Here is a 19,246-nt window from a genome sequence, read left to right on the forward strand (position 1 = left end):
ATTTACCCCATACCTTTTCAGGAATAAACAACCAAAGGATGCTACATAATTATCACCAATATTACTAAAAATATTTAACATTTACTGCTGCTGCTTCTGTGCCAGTTGTATTTAATTCTTCCAACAACCATGTGTGGTGAGTACCCGGATGTTACCCATTCACAAATGAGGCTCCTCGTGTTTAAAGAAATTATCACCTATCTCAGCGAGGAATAGCCAGTGTCCTCCTGATGTAAAACTCTTATTTTTATTCCTTAAGCTTCACTGACCTTATCAATATACACATTTTTTAAAGCTGATATAAAATAATTTAGAAAAAAATTCTGTAAGAATTTAAATTATAAGCATATAACGTCAGGGCAAATGATTGGTATTCAATGCCTCTTAAAAGTAACCATGATGCCTCACTGCCTTTGAGCCCCCACTGCGTCTGCGCGTGGAGCCTGGGGTCAGGCTGCAACGCCAGAGCACGCGCTTGCGCGTAAATGGGGCTGCCGGGGCATCCGCCCGCGACCATTTTAACCTCGCGAGACGGCTTGCATCGGGCTGTGGCTGCGGGTGACTGGGAAAGTAACTATGACGTGCACTTGGGTAAGATTGACAACTAATTTATTTCTTCTCATCTTTGGTCTGTGCCAACCCTCAAAAATTTTGGTTCCATCAAAGAAGCACAGTTCATCATAAAGGCAATTAAAAAATAATGGGGCACCTGGGTGGCTCAGTTGGTTAAGCGGCGGACTTCAGCTCAGGTCATGATATGCTCCCGGTCCGTGGGTTCGAGCCCCGTGTCGGGCTCTGTGCTGACAGCTCAGAGCCTGGAGCCTGTTTCGGATTCTGTGTCTCCGTCTCTCTCTGACCTTCCCCCATTCATGCTCTGTCTCTCTCTGTCTCAAAAATGAATAAACATTAAAAAAAAAAAAAAATTTAAAAATGAAAACCACTTCCCTAAACAATTTCTTAACATATTATGACAGAGGTAAAGACATGTATATCTTACAAATGTGCAGTCTGTGGGGCAAAGGTTTATAAAGTAGTGTCCTTATTAAACCAAGACATTAGGACCAAACTTTTGTTACATAAATATGTGAATTTATCATTACTTGACTTTCTGGTAGTAGGGTTTTTTTTTTTTTTTCCAACTTTTTGAGGTTTTAAGCTTACTGCGATATATTTATTTCCCTAAGAACCCCATCCACATAAATTTAATTGTATGCCTTGTGTGTATTTTAATATTGATGTCAAATGATATTAAGTTCACTTGAGGTTTTTTTTAAAAGAACTTTGCAGTTTTTCTTGATGTAATTCAGAAAAGTCCATAAAGCTTTTTTGAAAATACCCACATTTCTGTACCCTACTACAGATTTCTTTTCCAAATTTAGTACAGTCAAGTTAATATAGAAAAATTATCATTTTCAGGTTATATATATATATATATCCCCCATATTTTAATTATCTCATTTTGCATATCAGATATTTCTCCATAGAATTATACAAAATGGTGTTTTCTATTAATAAATCCACATGACACAGTATACTTTACACATGTATTGCATGTATAAAAAATTAATAACATTTAATTTTTTAAATTCTGGAATGGAACTTGAATTTTAGCCTTTTTTGTTTGTTTGTTTACTATTAGTTGAAGGAACTGAGACTCCCCAAGGTTAATTGATTTGCCCAAGATCACATATGTATGTCATAAATGGTGAATCCTGGGTTGGAATGCTTATGTTAAAAACAAGTAATAGTATATAATTATTTATTTTTCTCAGATGCTAATTATATCAAATCCAGTGTATCACAAAAATAAAAACCATCATTCAAACACACTAGCTAGAAAAAAAATTTCTTTTTTTTAAACGTGCCTTTTTCATTCAATGTAAATGGAATGAAACTGCATAAATGTTCTACAAAATCACATTAACTGTTGTCAATATTTATGTACAGTAATACATTTAGTCAACATATTTTAATTCCTTTTTTTACTAATAACACTAAGATATATATTTTGAACTTACAATGTGTTTTGATTCTCAAATTCCTAAAAAGTGGGATGTTAAGGCTAAAATACTATATTAAAATCTATGTTAAAATTGTGAAACAAAGCAAAATGAATTTACTTCACAGTTTTCCCAAATTATAGTCCAGTTTCTAAAACTGCATCATTTTCCTGAGATTTTAAGTATTGATATTGATTTGAGGTATTGATTTTCTATGATACTAAATATTAAGGGTATTATTCTAGTTTCCTTGAATTTTGTTTTCTATTCCATTGCTTTATTTATTTCTTTATAAACATCACTATGTTGAATTGTTAAATTTCTCTAGATTTTCATACATGTGAAGGTAAATATAGTTTTTTTCAGTCTTTGCTTATCTAATTTATTTTTCATAAAACACTATACACATTTGTTTGCAAGTTTCCTCCAAAAGATTCTATTGAAATTTAGATTAGAATTACCATTTGGCAAGTTTATAGTTCTGCCTTTTTAAAAACAGAGCTTTATATTTTCATTTATATTGTATTATCTCCCTAAGTTAATTTAATGTTATTTCTCTACATATTTCTATAGATTTTTTATTACATTTATTTTGAGAAATTTGATATCTTTATATATTTTTGGCCAATGGGAATTATTATTTTCATATTAGATTTTATATTTGACATTGACTGGTATATAAGAAAATAATTGTTTTTCAAATGTTAGTTTTACTATCATCATAAAGAACTGTAATTTTTTAAGGTTTGATTCTCTCTTTTTTTTTTTTTTTAGGTAGATAAAAATGTTACTTGCTAATGATGATAATTTGTCCTCATTTCCAATGTTTATATATTTTGTTGTTTTTATGTTCATCTTGAGTTACTTTAATAGCTTTTTGTAAAGTAATATGAAAGTATAATTTTTTTCTTATTCCTGGTTTTGGTGGATTCAGCATAATGATGATTTATATTGCTTTTTAAATAGCATTTAATTTTTTCTTTTAATTCTACAATGGATCTTGAATTTTAGCCTATAAATTTTAGAACTTTTTTGAGGTGATCTTATAGTTTTATTCTCTGACCTATTGAAGGATGTATAAATAGTCTTTGAAATACCGGAATATTTTAAAAATCACTTTGAATCATATTTTAATATATAATTAAATTTATATGCTATTGTTTTATTAAGAACTTTGACCCTAATGTTAAAAAATAAACTTTACATATAATTTGTTTAGTTATTTTTATAAGGCTTTGACATTAGATCTATAAAATCATAAGTAATAGAAAGCTTTCCTTCATAGATTTAGAATAATTATTATAATATTTGCCAATATATTTCTGAGATATGGTTGACAACTTTCTTTGTTTTTTCCATTGTCATTGGTGTATTTAGTTTTTCTCGAGTCAGTTTTGATGGTTCATAGTTTCTAAATTATATCCATTTTAAACAGATTTGCAAATATATTAGCATATTTTGCCATCTAAATAGGAGAAATGTGTGTTGTTATATATTATAAATACATACATGTGATTTTTTTTTTCTCTCAGCCACTATTTTGTGGTGAAAAAGAATTGCAAGCGTTCTCTGAAGCTCTGGCTGTACTGTCATCTTCAGTTACTATCCAACCAAAATAAGTCTACTATTTACTTCTTCCATAATATTCTTAATAACTAAAGGCTATCAGCATTTCCAGTTTTAGACCATATCATCTTAGATTTAGATATAAGCAACAGTAAATATTAACCCAGCAATAAAGACAAGATAGGGCAGGGAAGTTACTAGCTCAATTATGTTTTAATTTGGAATTTTAAATGTTGATTAATCCTATCTTTCCATTAAGACAACTGAAAAAGAGGGAGAGGTCACCTGCTTTACAAATACCTTTTTTTCTGAGCTATAAAACTGCAGTCAGTTCTTGGTACCTAAATATAGCCAGCCACAAGGTAGATAAGTGGCTCAGTCAGTTAAGCGTCCAACCCTTGATCTCACCTCAAGTCTTGATCTCAGGGTTGTGAGTTCAAACCCTGCCTTGGACTCCATGCTGCATGAGGAGCCTACTTAAAATGGATACAAACTTATTTGTGGAAAGAATCTTAGGTGAAAGCATTGTTGTATAATTGGAAAACCCATACTTACCAACAGCCTTGTACTTGTTATGCAGTTGAGCATATTTTTCTATTTCATTCTCTTCTTCAGATACACAGATTCAATATTTGTTGGATTTAATTGTATACTCTCCTTTTCTGATTGATGTTTCCAATTTATATTTGCCTGTGCTTTTCTCAAGGTTGTTCTCCACATCATAGGTTCAATTTTTAGCATTGTTGATTCTTCATTTGACTGTTTCTAATAATATTTAAATTTTATGAAGACATGATTTTTTTTCTTCAAGGTATTTTCTTAGATCCTTCGGTTTAGTTTTTATTCAGTCTCTATTCTTTCGTCTTTTTAAAATATTTTCATTTTTTTGAGAGTGCCCAGTGCTTATCATCTAAAATTTTATATTATTGTTTAACAAATTCTTCATCTATATATGTCACACTATATTTATTTTCTTCTTTCCATTGCAGAACATTTTTTTTTTTTGCAAAAATAGTTTATAGGTGCTTTTTGTTTACTTATTCATCCTTAAATGAGCAGCTGAATGAAGAACTGCTGTTATCTGGAAAATAAATTACATGAATTTAAGTTCTCTTTTCACTCTTGTATTTTTTTTTTAAAGATTTCCTTTTTTTATGTTTTTTAAAATTTATTTTTGAGAGGGAGGGGCAGAGAAAGAAGGAGACAGAGGATCCGAAGCGGACTCTGCACTGACAGCAGAGAGCCCGATGCAGGTCTCAAACTCACAAACCCTGAGATCGTGACCTGAGCCAAAGTCAGACGTTTAACCAACTGAGCCACCCAGGTGCCCCATTGTACTTTTTAATCCTTAAAAAATCAACCTAAAGTACTGTACAGATCTGGGCAGCCTAGGTGTGTTAAAGAGGCACTCTCTGCTTTGTGCCATTATTTAATATTTTACAGTAACATTTGTCTTTAGTTCTTAGTTCCACTTAAATGTATTTTACTTTGAAATAACACTTCCACAGTGTACGGAATAAACCTAACCTGTTAATCTCCACTTTCTCATGCACAATTCATTATCTAACACCATATCTTCCTTCCAATTTTTATCTCCACCATGCCTTGTCTCTGATACCAATGACAGCCATGGTCCATTAGCCAAGCCTGATGGACAATTTTCACCTCTTATTTTCTTCAAGCATACAACATTTGACCACTCTTTTCTTCTTGAAATACTCTCATCACTCATCTTCATTTCTCTTGCCTCTTCTCCTATCTTCATAATCAGTCTCCTTTCCTAACTACTACTGAATGGAGTACCTTGAGATTGGGTCATATTTTCTTTTCTTTAGCTGTACCCTACTTCCTAGATGATGTCCTCCAAACTTTTAGTTTTAAATATACTGTAAATGCTATAGACTCCCAAATTTATATTTTAAGCTTTGACATCTTTAAATTCCAGACTTCTATATTCAAACTACCTACTTGATATCTTTTCATGAACTTTTCAAATTTAATTAGTCCAAAAGAAAATTTTGTATTTTGTTCCTTATTTCATTTATCTTCTTCCTTCTGACTCCTTATCTCAGAAGTTTTATTGTTTCTTAAGAAACAATTATCCACTCAATTTTTCAAACTAGAACTTGAAGACTCTCATCTGTATTATTTCTCAAATCTACACTCAGTAGCCAGAATGATTTGTTAAGATCATAGATCATGTCACTTTGATTTTTCTGCTAAATTGTTTCAGTAGTTTCCATTTCAATTAGAACAATATTGGAACTACTTATCACAGCTCTATTTAGTTCATGGGTCCTCATTTGTTCTTCTGCCTCCCTCTCCAAATTCCTCTTGACGCTTTCTTCACTCAGTCAATATACTCTGACCATGCTGTTCTGATTTATTTTTTCTTGATCATTTCAAGCCCCTTCTTTTCATTGGACTTTTACTGTGGCTTCTAAAACTGCTAGGATGCTATTGTCCTGTCTCTTTGAAAGAAAAGTTGATTATCACCCATTAGTTATCAGCTTAAATGTTGTTTTCAGAGAGGCCTTCATAACCACTGCCTCTAAGTCAGGTTCCTCATCTTCCATTACTATCTGATGGCATTTATCACAATCTGTAATTCTCTTTATTTATTAACTTTTTTTTTTTACAACATTCTTGAGAACAGGGACCTCATCTATCTAATTCATAGTATTATGCCACCTCCTGGCATGGCGTCTGCAGGTCTAGACAGACTCTAGAAGCCCTAAACATCGATAAGAGGGTAGAGCTCTCCTTCACCAAATACTATTTAAAATATATGGTGGGGCGCCTGGGTGGTTCAGTCAGTTGAGCATCAACTTCGCCTCAGGTCATGATCTCACGGTTCGTGGGTTCGAGCCCCGTGTCAGGCTCTGTACTGACAGTTCAGAGCCCGGAGCCTGCTTCAGATCCTGTGTCTCCCTCTCTCTCTGCCTCTTCCCGGCTTGCACTTTGTCTCACTCTCTCAAAAATAAATAAAATAAAATAAAATAAAATAAAATAAAATAAAATAAAATAAAATAATAAAATAAGATATATGAAACTACAAAATAAGTTTGCACTATAATACAAATTTGATAATTTTCATGGTGACTATTTTGAATAAGATGTTAAACATTAGAAATTTTCTCATATTTTTGATGCTCTTTGATGGTACTTTAAAGATGTACTTGGTTATCTTGTAGATATTCTAATATCAATAAATAGTGCTTTATTAATAAATGGAGAAATGAATGAGTGGACCTTATAAATGTGTTTGCAACATAAAGATTTCTAGTTTTTCATGTCTTAGGAAAAGAAAACTGTTCGGTCCTTATACTCAGATCCCTTTTCAGTGTGAGGAATTCTCAAAACATGTTAGGATGTATGTTTTGGACTCATGTAGAGAGGGGAAAAGTGTTTATGATCAACTGAAATTTGGAAACATAACAACTTTCCTGCTAATCAAGGATGGTGTAGAAGATGGAGGAGCTCATAGTTCATAGTGAAGGAAGGTGTAGCCACTGCTTTTACTGTTGAAACTGTTACTTTTTTGGAGACTGTAAGGGAGTAATTGAAGGGTGCTATTAATAAGAGGAGAGATTGAACCTGGATTTAAGGCTACAAAGGGTAAGATTTCCATTGCTTTAGGACACTGTGCTGATTATTACTCTTACAGAAGCTTTTCACCTTTATTTTGATAAAATAGTTTTATAGAGGGTTGCTTTTCCAAAATTTGCTATCTACCTGCTACTTAGAATATTTCAAAAATTGGATAACAGGTAGTGTTTTTAGATGATATATCATTATTGATTTTTAAGAGAAGCTCAATATTTTTTTTTTTTGTCTCAAGGAATATTTTAGTTTCAAAATTCTTCTTATCCTCAACATCATCCCTGGCCCCTTCCCATCTGTCCTGAACATTAGTGAAGATAATGTACTTTGCTTATTGCCTTATATTCCAGTTCCTAAAGCAAGTGATGATCCTGGGAAGTATTGTCATTTTTCAGATTTATTACCCAGGGAAGTGTTTTTAATAGGCTAATGAATGTTGCATAACAACATGCCTATATTAATATAATATTGAAAGTCTACCATAGGAAGTGCCTTCAGTAGAACTGATAAACATAAGAATTAGGTAAGAGGAATGGGCATGGGGAATTTGTAGTATGTCTTATGCCTTCCTATTTTGTATATCTATCATGGATTTGATGCGGAGAAAGACCCATATTGTTACATTCAAGATCCTCCAATGTCACCTTTGACATAGAAGATAAAGGGAAGTAAAGCAATTTAATCACAAAAAGAGGAGATTTCTAATGACTTTTGACACTGGAACAGCATGACATGGATGAAGGAAAATAATAAAGTAAAATAAGCCCAGAATGAAGAAATGTAAATACTGTACCCAAATTAATCACATCTGAAATAGAATGTAGGTATGTTTTATTGTTCACTTTGATCGATGTCTGTGAGTGGCTAGATGAGAGACAGTCTTATAAATCTGTCCCTGCATTGCAAGATCTCTTTCAGCACTTTTTCATGGCTTAGAATCAACTGAAACAGAGGTGATTATTTCTACAGCATCATTGCAGGTGTTCCTTGCCTGTTAAACCTAACATGCTACTACTAACATTTAAATTTACAGTACAGATAAACATAGGAGTGATTATTTGCATTACAAAATAATATGTGATTTTTAACAAGATTCTTTTATATAATAAGCCCTTCTCCCAAGTTCACAAAAAACGGGAATCAATTTATAAGATGTTAATTATTCCTCCTTTCAGGAGCATAACTATTATGTTTTCTATGAGGTAAATTTGCTTTTGGAAATGAATACTTTCAATGCTTGGCACTTTTCCTAAAGAAAAATAGCAATTAGTGATAACAAGTCACTTGACTATAGTTCAGAAACCCGTCATGTTTGTGTGGAATAAAGGCTTAAACAATCCACAGCTTTCCTAGAGGCAAGCAGAATTTCCTCTTTACCAAAGTAATGTGATCAGTTATTCCAGTTTTTGTATGCCTTTACACATTACCAGAGTCTGCACTAGCTTTATGCAGCTAAGAGTAGAGGTGACAGGTAGGCCAGAATATAATGAATTACGGTAATCCTAGCAAGAAATAATGGAAGCACATCTGAAGGTTTTTCTGTCCCTTGGAGACTCAGTGAGATATATCCTAGAAAGGCTTCTAGGATGATAATAAGATGACTTTGCAACCTGATTAATATGGACATCAAAAACAAAGCTCAGAATCTAAAATCAGTTCAGTGTTATGAGCCCTGAGACATTGAGGAGGATATACTAGATGTCAGAGGGAAGAACTAAAAAGAAATATAAAGATTGATGTTGAGGAGACCCTATGAGTAATAATTTAGTCTTGTCTACATTTAGCTTTAAAAAGTTGGATGACATCCAAGCCTGAATGTCACAGAGACCATTATGTGCCATGCAGAAAGCCATCACAAGGCCCATGGGGATGTGAAACAGACCGAAGTGTCATCTGTGCTTATTTGACACAGAAATGTATTGGTTCTAAAGCCAACATTCATAATAAATAGGCAGATATAAACATAAAACTATATACTTATATTTCATGTATAAATAAAGCAACATATTAAAATTACTATTTTTGTTTCATATAAAAACAAATATATGCTATCATTTAAAGGACATAGTCCTACCCTCAAAAAGCTTATATTTCAAAACAGGTTACAATGTGAATGGTTTCCAATTATAGGATACTATTAAATTGCCCTATTATTTTTCAATGTTGTTTTTCAGAATATCCCATGAACTTTTAGCTATTTCTCTCTCCTTGGTACTTTTTGAGACTCAGGTGCAGGGGTTAAAAAATTGCCCGATGGCAACAATTATAGAATAGTGGAGGCTGCAATATTGAGGATTATAGACCTCTATAATCAATGGACCATAAAGTTCTGACACTTAAGGATTTATTCCCAACAGAGAAAACATTCTTTTTTTTTTTTTTTTAACAATCTTTAATTCACTTTATTTTTCTTATACAAAACTATGTGGTGGTCACAGCTGGAGCCTGGGTCCTTTGCACTGAGACTCTGGTGTGGGTCTTTACAAGATGGTCAGTGAATTCCTGACAGGGAGACTTGGTGAACACAGTCTCTTTCCAAAGGTCAGGGGCGAGATAGATGTAGATCTTGGAAACGGCACCAAAAGTGGCCTTGGCGAAATTGCCCAGGATGGCAGTACAGCCCATGGCTGAGGTGTAGCAGTCCTCAATACCGGTTATCATCAGCAACTTCTTTGGCACAGGGGTTGAGACAATGTCAGTGCCTCTGGCGGCTGGGATGAAGCATCTCAGCACAGAGCCACAGTGGCTCATCACCTTGCATGGGACACTGTGGGGCTTGCATATTTTGTTACCCCAGTAGCCTCACCGCATGGGGACAATGGAAAGCTTGGCCAGGATGATGGCCCTACAGATCGCAGTGGCTACCTCCTTGGAGCACTTAACACCCAGACCAAGGAAGGTGCCCATTGTAATCCCCAATGGCAACAAACGCCTTGAACCTGGTCCACTGGCCAGCCCGGGTCTGCTTTTGCACAGGCATAATCTTAAAAACCTCATGTTTGAGGGATGCCCCCAGGAAAAAGTCAATGATCTCAGATTCTTTGATGGGCAGGGAGGAGATAGATCTTATGTCCTTGACCAGGCAGGCCAGCGTGGTGACAGGAATCCACTCCTTGTCTTTGGTCTTGCCTCTACAAGCTCCTTGGTCTACCCCCTACCGCCCGCGACCACCCCCCCCCCCCCCCCCCCGCTGTGGCCAGGCCTGAAGGCCGTTGCTGAAGCCTCCACAGAAACCACCACAGCCTCCCATTCCAGGGCTGTGGGTCCTCCAGGCCCTCCAGCAGCACCAGCGTCATCGACCATTTGGTGTTTTCCCAGAGAAGAATAGAGAAGAGTCTTATCTGTAAACTATAGTGCATTTAAAAATGTTCAGTAATGTAGTTTTGTGTTTCATAAGAACAGTAGGGAATTAAATCTAGATTCTTGGAATAGAATACTGAACTTGTAATGATAGGTTTGTTTTTGCACACGGGGTTTTGTGTTGGAATCAATTGGTTAAGGACTGCATCCACTGGACTGAAGTATGCAAAGGAATGCTGGGTTTGATCAGTCTTCTAGATGTTGGACACTAACTAATTGGTTTGCTCTGGGTGGATGTGATTTCAGTATGATGGCCTGAGTCATGTATATACTGGTGAACAATTCCTTTTTAAAAATTTTTCCTGGAAGCTTTATTTCAATAATCTGATTTTAAACAGCCTCCCTAACATGCCCTAAAACTATTTCTGAGATAGCAGTGAAATTTGTTTATCTTCAATCTAGACCATACTCAACACAGGAGGATATTGCCTGATCCATTCTTCGCAACTTTTATTTATGAACTTTTACTTATGAATCTCCTAATTCAAGGTTATCTTTGAGTTTTACCAAGTGCCAAAAATAATGCTATTTCTTTATACTTACCCCAGTGGTATGTATGTATGACTTTTCACCAGACAACACATTTAAAAAAAAATTAACGTTTATTTATTTTTGAGAGAAAGAGACAGAGTGGGAGGGGGAAAGGGACACAGAGAGAGGGAATTGTCTCTGTTTGGAAGATATTAAAAAGTACTGGGAAATATATGAAATGATGTTTCTATAATTGTCCTTAGAAACTCACACTTGGCTGTAAAGATAGGAACCATGATTAAACTTATTAATATAATTAGCAAGTAACTTAAATATAATACACAGCTTAATTTAAGTAACTTATATTTAAGAACTTAAATATAATACACAGAATTGGAAGCAGGCTCCAGGCTCTGAGCGGTCAGCACAGAGCCCTATGCGGGGCTCGAACTCATGAACTGTGAGATCATTTCCTGAGCTGAAGTCAGATGCTCAACCGACTGAGCCACCCAGGTGCCCCCACAGTTAACGTTTGGACATTGAGAATGATCAGCTAAGAATTTTCCTCCTTTTTACAGTCTGAAATTATATTAAAATTTTGAGACCTCTTAAATAGCATAATGTGGTGTATTATTTTAATGCCTCAGTAAGAATCCTTGTATAATATTAGATACCTCCTGCAAGTTATACATTTATATTTGTAAGATCTTGTTCAATTTTATTCATGATCATGTGGTTTATAAATATTGAAAAGCATAGGGTTCCACTGATTTCATTTATATTTTAAACTAGAGCTTTCATCCCATTTATGTATTTTATGAAAATGCTTATATCGTACTAGTTAAATAAGTGGGCAGTATGTTGCCCAATTTACCCACTTTTTTAGAAGGATTATAGTTCTTTATGATCCAGGTACATTTAATTGCAAGATTAACCAGGGTTACCAAACCTGTTCATTTCACTATAATAAAATTTCCAATTCATTGAGGGAGGACTGATTTAATGGCTAAGAAAATACTCTTAACTTTGGGTAGCAGACTACTCATTGTGACAACAAGTAGTTTCTTGGTCTGTTTGGAATATATCAAAATTTTTGTGCTATTGCATGCACTAAGAAGAAACACAGTAAGAGAATATGTCCAAGGGGAATGGAACATACATTGTGTTATTTTTAATCCCATGTGTTATGTTAGGATTCCAGGACTTAAACAAAAATTATAACTACAAGGGGCACCTTGGTGGCACATTCAATTGAGCCTTTGACTTCAGTTCAGGTCATGATCTCACTGTTCATGAGTTAGAGCCTCATGTTGGGCTCACTGCTGCCAGTGCAAAGCCTGCTTCTGATCCTCTGTCCTCCTCTCTCTGCCCCTCCCCCACTTGCAATGGCTCATAAATAAACATTAAAAAAAAACCTATAACTACTATGCTTCATATCTATACTGTAACTTTTAACTTCATATTTTCAACTTCTATAGTTATCCTACTATGTTACAACAATTGCGCCAATATTTAAATTCCATTAAGAAATATTATATGTTTCCTACTAGGTCTTTAAAAAGCCAATTTTTAAAAAAATACTGAAGTAAATTAATTCTTCTGAGAAAGCTGTGTATTATATTTAAGTTACTTGCTAAATATATTAATAAGGTTAATCGTGGTTCATATCATTACAGCCAAGTGTGAGTTTCTAAGGACAATTATAGAAACATCATTTCATATATTTCCCAGTCCTTTTTTAATATCTTCCAAACAGACAATTCAGCAATAAAATTGCTTCAAATAACTATTTCCACAATTTGCACATAATAACAATCAAACTATTTCTACCTAACATTTGCAAAGGTTTATTTTTTTAATACATGCATAATTTGTCTAACAGTTTACTGTTGCAATTAAGAAAATTTGGTTATAAGCCAAAATTGGGTATGTAGAATATCTGAAATAGAGGTGCATGCTATAATGTGTTAAGTAGCAAGTGGTTCTTTGTTTTCTTAACCTTTATCCATTATTTGTCTATTTCTTGAAGGATTTTTTTTGTTTAAATCCTCTGTGATTTCTTTTGCAAAAATAATACTTTAGGCTAAAAAATTGGAATGATCTCATATATATATCATATCACATTATGATATATTTTATTCAAAACACTTATATCTCCTTTCCATTAACACAATCCTTTCTTTTATTCTTTTTTAAATTTTTATTGATTTATTTTAATATATGAAGTTTAGGGTCAAATTGGTTTCCGTATAACACCCAGTGCTCATCCCAAAAGATGCCCTCTTCAATACCCATCACCCACCCTCCCCTCCTTCCCACCCCCCATCAACCCTCAGTTTGTTCTGTTTTTAAGAGTCTCTTATGCTTTGGCTCTCTCCCACTCTAACCTCTTTTTTTTTTTTTTTTTCTTTCCCTCCCCCATGGGTTTCTGTTAAGTTTTTCAGGATCCACATAAGAGTGAAAATATATGGTATCTGTCTTTCTCTGTATGACTTACTTCACTTAGCATAACACTCTCCAGTTCCATCCACTTTGTTACAAAGGGCCATATTTCATTCTTTCTCATTGCCATGTAGTACTCCATTGTATATATAAACCACAATTTCTTTATCCACTCATCAGTTGATGGACATTTAGGCTCTTTCCATAATTTGGCTATTGTTGAGAGTGCTGCTATAAACATTGGGGTACAAGTGCCCCTATGCATCAGTACTCATGTATCCCTTAGGTAAATTCCTAGCAGTGTTACTGCTGGGTCATAGGGTAGGTCTATTTTTAATTTTTTGAGGAACCTCCACTCTGTTTTCCAGAGCGGCTACACCAATTTGCATTCCCACCAACGGTGCAAGAGGGTTCCCGTTTCTCCACATCCTCGCCAGCATCTATAGGCTCCTGATTTGTTCGTTTTGGACACTCTGACTGGCGTGAGGTGATACCTGAGTGTGGTTTTGATTTGTATTTCCCTGATGAGGAGCGACGTTGAGCATCTTTTCATGTGCCTGTTGGCCATCCGGATGTCTTCTTTAGAGAAGTGTCTATTCATGTTTTCTGCCCATTTCTTCACTGGGTTATTTGTTTTTCAGGTGTGGAGTTTGGTGAGCTCTTTATAGATTTTGGATACTAGCCCTTTGTCTGATATGTCATTTGCAAATATCTTTTCCCATTCTGTTGGTTGCCTTTTAGTTTTGTTGGCTGTTTCCTTTGCTGTGCAGAAGCTTTTTATCTTCATAAGGTCCCAGTAGTTCATTTTTGCTTTTAATTCCCTTGCCTTTGGGGATGTGTCACGTAAGAGATTGCTACGGCTGAGGTCAGAGAGGTCTTTTCCTGCTTTCTCCTCTAGGGTTTTGATGGTTTCCTGTCTCACATTCAGGTCCTTTATCCATTTTGAGTTTATTTTTGTGAATGGTGTGAGAAAGTGGTCTAGTTTCAACCTTCTGCATGTTGCTGTCCAGTTCTCCCAGCACCATTTGTTAAAGAGACTGTCTTTTTTCCATTGGATATTCTTTCCTGCTTTGTCAAAGGTTAGTTGGCCATACTTTTGTGGGTCTAGTTCTGGGGTTTCTATTCTATTCCATTGGTCTATGTGTCTGTTTTTATGCCAATGCTATGCTGTCTTGATGATTACAGCTTTGTAGTAGAGGTTAAAGTCTGGGATTGTGATGCCTCCTGCTTTGGTCTTCTTCTTCAAAATTACTTTGTCTTTTCGGGGCCTTTTGTGGTTCCATATGAATTTTAGGATTGCTTGTTCTAGCTTTGAGAAGAATGCTGGGGAAATTTTGATTGGGATTGCATTGAATGTGTACATAGCTTTGGGTAGTACTGACATTTTGACAATATTTATTCTTCCAACCCATGAACGGTTTGTTTTCCCATTTCTTTATATCTTCTCCAATTTCCTTCATAGCCTTTTATAGTGTTCAGCATACAGATCTTTTACATCTTTGGTTAGATTTATTTCTAGGTAATTTATGCTTCTTGGTGCAATTGTGAATGGGATCAGTTTCTTTATTTGTCTTTCTGTTGCTTCATTATTAGTGTATAAGAATGCAACTGATTTCTGTACATTGATTTTGTATCCTGCAACTTCGCTGAATTCATGTATCAGTTCTAGCAGACTTTTGGTGGAGTCTGTCAGATTTTCCATGTATAATATCATGTCATCTGCAAAAAGTGAAAGCTTAATTTCATCTTTGCCAATTTTGATGCCTTTGATTTCCTTTTGTTGTCTGATTGCTGATGCTAGAACTTCCAACACTATGTTAAACAACAGCAGTCAGAGTGGACATCCCTGTCGTGTTCCTGATCTCAGGGAAAAAGCTCTCAGTTTTTCCCCATTGAGGGTGATGTTAGCTGTGGGCTTTTCATAAATGGCTTTTATGATGTTTAAGTATGTTCCTTCTATCCCGACTTTCTCGAGGGTTTTTATTAAGAAAGGATGCTGAATTTTGTCAAATGCTTTTTCTGCATCGATTGACAGGATCATATGGTTCTTATCTTTTCTTTTATTAATGTGATGTATCACATTGATTGATTTGTGAATGTTGAACCAGCCCTGCATCTGAGGAATGAATCCCACTTGATCATGGTGAATAATTCTTTTTCTATGCTGTTGAATTCGATTTGCTAGTATCTTATTGAGAATTTTTGCATCCATATTCATCAGGGATATTGGCCTGTAGTTCTCTTTTTTTACAGGGTCTCTGTCTGGTTTAGATCAAACTAATACTGGCTTCATAGAATGAGTCTGGAAGTTTTCCTTCCCTTTTTATTTTTTGGAATAGCTTGAGAAGAATAGGTATTATCTCTGCTTTAAATGTCTGGTAGATGGGGCGCCTGGGTGGCGCAGTCGGTTAAGCGTCCGACTTCAGCCAGGTCACGATCTCGCGGTCCGTGAGTTCGAGCCCCGCGTCGGGCTCTGGGCTGATGGCTCAGAGCCTGGAGCCTGTTTCCGATTCTGTGTCTCCCTCTCTCTCTGCCCCTCCCCCGTTCATGCTCTGTCTCTCTCTGTCCCCAAAATAAATAAAAACGTGGAAAAAAAAATTAAAAAAAAATAAATGTCTGGTAGAACTCCCCTGGGAAGCCATTTGGTCCTGGACTCTTATTTGTTGGGAGATTTTTGAGAACTGATGCTGTGTCTTTGCTGATTATGGGTCTGTTCAAGCTTTCTATTTCCTCCTGATTGAGTTTTGGAAGTGTGTGGGTGTTTAGGAATTTGTCCATTTCTTCCAGGTTGTCCAATTTGTTGGAATATAATTTTTCATAGTATTCCCTGATAATTGCTTGTATTTCTGTGGGATTGGTTGTAATAATTCCATTTTTATTCATGATTTTATCTATTTGGGTCATCTCCCTTTTCTTTTTGAGAAGCCTGGCTAGAGGTTTATCAATTTTTTTTTTTTTTTTTTCAAAAAACCAACTCTTGGTTTCATTGATCTGCTCTCCAGTTTTTTTAGATTCTGTATTATTTCTGCTCTGATCTTTATTATTTTTCTCCTTCTGCTGGGCTTAGGCTGTCTTTGCTGTTCTGCTTCTATTTCTTTTAGTTGTGCTGTTAGATTTTGTATTTGGGATTTTTCTTGTTTCTTGAGATAGGCAATCTAGATTGCAATGTATTTTCCTCTCAAGACTGCCTTCACTGCTTCCCAAAGCGTTTGTATTGTTGTATTTTCATTTTCGTTTGTTTCCATATATTTTTAAATTTCTTCTCTAATTGCCTGGTTGACCCATTCATTCTTTAGTAGGGTGTTCTTTAACCTCCATGCTTTTGGAGTTTTTCCAGACTTTTTCCTGTGGTTGATTTCAAGCTTCATAGCATTGTGGTCTGAAAGTATGCATGGTATGATATCAATTCTTGTATACTTCTGAAGGGCTGTTTTGTGACCCAGTATGTGATCTATCTTGGAGACTGTTCCACGTGCACTCGAGAAGAAAGTATATTCTGTTGCTTTGGGATGCAGAGTTCTAAATATATCTGTCAAGTCCATCTGATTCAATGTATCATTCAGGGCCCCTGTTTCTTTATTGACTGTGTGTCTAGATGATCTATCCATTGTTGTAAGTGGAGTATTAAAGTCCTCTGCAATTACCACATTCTTATCAATAAGGTTGCTTATGTTTGTGAGAAATTGTTTTATATATTTGGGGGCTCCCATATTCGGTGCATAGACATTTATAATTGTTTGCTCTTCCTGATGGATAGACCCTGTAATTATTATATAATGCCCTTCTTCATCTCTTGTTACAGCCTTTAATTTAAAGTCTAGTTTGTTTGATATATGTATGACTACTCCAGCTTTCTTTTGACTTCCAGTAGCATGATAAATAGTTCTCCAACCCCTCACTTTCAATCTGAAGGTGTCCTCAGGTCTAAAATGAGTCTCTTGTAGACAGCAAATAGATGGGTCTTATTTTTTTATCCATTCTGATACCCTATGTCTTTTGGTTGGCGCGTTTAGTCCATTTACGTTCAGTGTTATTATAGAAAGATACGGGTTTAGAGTCATTGTGATGTCTGTAGGTTTCATGTTTGTAGCGATGTCTCTGGTACTTTTTCTCACAGGATCCCCCTTAGGATCTCTTGTAGGGCTGGTTTAGTGGTGACGAATTCCTTCAGTTTTTGTTTGTTTGGGAAGACCTTTATCTCTCCTTCTATTCTAAATGACAGCCTTGCTGGATAAAGGATTCTCGGCTGCATATTTTTTCTGTTCATCACATTGAAGATTTCCTGCCATTCCTTTCTGGCCTGCCAAGTTTCAGTAGAGAGATCCATCATGAGTCTTATCGGTCTTCCTTTATATGTTAGAGCACGTTTATCCCTAGCTGCTTTCAGAATTTTCTCTTTATCCTTGTATTTTGCCAGTTTCACTACGATATGTCATGCAGAAGATCGATTCAAGTTACGTCTGAAGGGAATTCTCTGTGCCTCTTAGATTTCAATGCCTTTTCCTTCCCCAGATCAGGGAAATTCTCAGCTATGATTTCTTCAAGTACACCTTCAGTACCTTTCCCTCTCTCTTCCTCCTCTGGAATACCAATTATGCGTAGATTATTTCTCTTAGTGCATCAGTTAGTTCTCTAATTTTCCCCTCATACTTCAGGATTTTTTTATCTCTCTTTTTCTCAGCTTCTTCTTTTTCCATAATTTTATCTTCTAGTTCACCTATTCTCTCCTCTCCCTCCTCAGTCCGAGCCATGGTCATCTCCATTTTATTTTGCAGCTCATTAATAGCATTTTTTAGCTCCTCCTGGCTGTTTTTAGTCCCTTGATCTCTGTAGCAATAGATCCTCTGCTGTCCTCTATACTGTTTTCAAGCCCAGCGATTAATTTTATGACTATTATTCTAAATTCACTTTCTGTTATATTGTTTAAATTGTTTTTTATCAGTTCGTTAGCTGTTGCTAAGTCCTGGAGTTTCTTTTGAGGGGAATTCTTCCGTTTCATCATTTTGGATAGTCCCTGGAGTGGTGCAGAACTGCAGGGCACTTCCCATGTGCTGTCTTGAATAACTTCAGTTGGTGGGCGGGGCCGCAGTCAGACCTGATGTCTGCCCCCAGACCACCGCTGGGGCCACAGTCAGACTGGTGTGTGCCTTCTCTTCCCCTCTCCTAGGGGCGGGATTCACTGTGGGGTGGCGTGGCCCATCTGGGCTACTTGCACACTGCCAGGCTTGTGGTGTTGGGGATCTGGCGTATTAGCTGGGGTGGATCGGTAAGGTGCACGGGGGCGGGAGGGGCAGGCTCAGCTTGCTTTTCCTTCGGTGATCCGCTTTGGGAGGGTCCCCTCTTCCCTGGGCCTCTTGTCTACGCTTGGCTCAGGAGTATCCATTCTTCTAGTCTTCTGGCGGTTTTCTGGGTTATTTAGGCAGGTGTGGGTGGAATCTAAGTGATCAGGACGCGGTGAGCCCAGCATCCTCCTACGCTGCCATCTTCCTTTTCTGAATCCTTTCTTTTATTCTAAGAATTAGCACATGATTGTACTTACAGGATTAACTTTATTTTGTTAAATACAAGAAAGTTATGTACATAATTTTTAATCATATTTTTAATCATTTTTTTACTTGATGTAAAATCTCAATTAGGCCATTGCCCCCCTGATTAATTACAATAGAAATTTGATCCCTTTTTTTAAATGATTTTATTCACAATGGCTTTTCTTCCTGAATGAATAGTCCTATGATAAAAAGGGTTTCTGGTATTTTTACACTCTAAGAAGCATCCATTTAGAATAGGGAAAGAAGGAAAGGGAA

The 19,246-nt window shown here is 35.8% G+C and overlaps 1 non-coding gene and 1 pseudogene across 1 annotated transcript; one reads left to right on the plus strand and one right to left on the minus strand.

The window, feature by feature from the left end:
* The first annotated feature begins 404 nt into the window (after nt 1-404).
* Nucleotides 405-535, plus strand: LOC123610073. The gene has a single exon (XR_006718098.1). It is a non-coding gene; the product is annotated as a small nucleolar RNA SNORA76 (small nucleolar RNA).
* A 9,002-nt stretch (nt 536-9,537) lies between these two features.
* On the minus strand, nt 9,538-10,472 carry LOC123609778 (annotated as a pseudogene).
* Nucleotides 10,473-19,246: the final 8,774 nt, after the last annotated feature.

This window comes from Leopardus geoffroyi, chromosome B2 (genome assembly GCF_018350155.1).
Source record: "Leopardus geoffroyi isolate Oge1 chromosome B2, O.geoffroyi_Oge1_pat1.0, whole genome shotgun sequence".
In the NCBI taxonomy this organism is placed as follows: Eukaryota; Metazoa; Chordata; class Mammalia; order Carnivora; family Felidae; genus Leopardus; species Leopardus geoffroyi.